Below are 2,101 nucleotides of genomic sequence, written 5' to 3'. Positions count from 1 at the left end.
GAAAGTGGGGGATGAAAGAAAACCCCACCCAAAAAAAAAAAAAAAAAAAAAAGACAAAAAAATAAAGAAAGAAAAGAAAAAAAAAGAAATTATTTATTATTGTATGAGAAGTGTGAGTGTGTGGCTACCACTGTGATCTTGTGGAGGTCAGAGGACAACTTTGAGAGTTGGTTCTCTCCTTCCATCATGGGATCTGGGGATTCAAGTCTTCAGGATTTCACAATAAATGTTTTCACCTACTGAGCCATCTCACCAGATCCAGTATAAGTCCTGACTATAGGTTGTGTATGTGAGTATGTGTATTTGTGGGGTACTGAATATTAGGGAGTTGTTCACATATATGGCTGTGTATTTTGGGTCATGTATTGCTTTTTCCTCTTTTTTTGTGGTATTGTGGATTAAACATAGGGCCTTGGACAACCTAGGCAAGCAATCTGCTGCTGAACTACACTCCCAACACTCTGATTTTTAATTAATTTTAAATTTTATGTGTACGTGTGTATTGCCTGTAGGTAAGTGCACCTGTGTCGTGCAATGGCCGAGGAGGACAGAAGAGGCTGTTGGATCCCCTGGAACTGGAGTTGTGGACAGTTGTTAGCTGCGATATGGGTTCTGGGATTAGAACCCAGGTCTTCTGCAAGAACTGCTGAGCCATCTCTCCAGCCCTGGTTTTGTTGAGACAGGTTTTCCCTGTAGCCTCAGCTGGCCAGGAACTTGGTGTGTAGACCAGGCTGGCCTAGATCTCATAGAGATCTACCTGCCTCTGCCTCTGCTCTGGGGTGCTGGGATTAAAGGTATATGCCACCATGTCTTGACTTGTTTGTCAACCTCCCACTCCAACTATGGGGATCACAATTTTAATCTTTTTTATTCACAGTCCCTCTCATGACTAGAATAGTGCCCAATTCATAGGAGGCACTGAATACTGCTTTCATGGGTGATGATTGTGCAAACTTGGCTAAGTGTGAGAAATATGTGTGCACTGTGTCTGAGTGTGTAAATGGACATTTTGTGTGTGTCCAGGTATGTGAAATTTCTGTCACGGGTGGCATGGGAACCAAGTGTATGCTCGGGGGCATGTCTCAGCATGGGGCTGTGTCACTGAGGCTATGCCATGGTGTGAATGCTGCAAGTGTTGGGGCCCTGACTGCATGTGTGCACAGTTGTGTGTGCATGTGCATGGGGGCGGGAAGGCGCCTTCGGCTTCTCCCAGCCTTCAGCACTCACTCAGCTTCACCCCAGGTCGCCTGCTGCGAAATGTCAGTGGCAGAGAAGCTAAAAATATCCTCTCTCCTCCTTCTGCTCAGGGCTTGGGCTGATGGGACTGTGGGGCCCCAGCCGGCCCCTTGGGCCCTGGGGGAGGAGGGACTGCTAGATGACAGGGTGGGGGCAGGGAGGGAAAGGAGGCCCTTCTTTAGTAGAGTGTTCATTCTTCCCTCTTCCTTCTAGGCTCCAAAGCCTAGACCCCAGGTTCACCTCTTTCAGGAAGCCCTCCGGAGCACCCCTGGAATTGCTACAAGCTCATATGTGTCTGTGTCTGCCATGTCCAGAGATGCCTGGGAGGGAGTTAGGTCTCCATCAGACTCTGGGTTTCTGGGGGCAGCACTGTGCCATGTGGGTGCTGGGATCCAGGAACTCCAAAGGACAGAGCTGTGCCTTCCCATACAGACAAGGGGCTCCCACAGGGGCAATACATGAGGTTACCCAGCTCTGTTCCTGGGGCCACTAGGACTTTTGGACTTCAAGGTAGATGTACTGCAACTGAGAGCTTGTGGACAGGGAGGAGTCTCAGCTCTGCCCACACCACACCCTAGGCTGGCACGTGTTTTTATGCTATGTGTGGGTGCAGGTGGGGACATGTTAGGACCCATAGTCCTTTGGTGACCAGTGCCTCCTCGAATGTTGGGCTCCTGGGTGTGTCTTCCTGTGCCAATGGTGTCAGCTACTGCCTGTCTTGGGCATTGTGGGCAATCAGTAAGTTTGGTGGGTTGTGTTTTCCTGAGTGCTAGTGTATGTGCATGTGGGTGACTCTGTATTTTGGTTTTTTCCTTTCATCACGAAGCCTGCAAATGCTGACAAATGAGATGGGTGCACATGAGTT

The sequence above is a fragment of the Nannospalax galili genome, unplaced genomic scaffold (genome assembly GCF_000622305.1).
Source record: "Nannospalax galili isolate Female #2095 unplaced genomic scaffold, S.galili_v1.0 scaffold1798, whole genome shotgun sequence".
NCBI lineage: Eukaryota > Metazoa > Chordata > Mammalia > Rodentia > Spalacidae > Nannospalax > Nannospalax galili.
The sequence above is the reverse complement of the archived record's forward strand: the minus strand, read 5'-3'. Positions refer to the sequence as shown.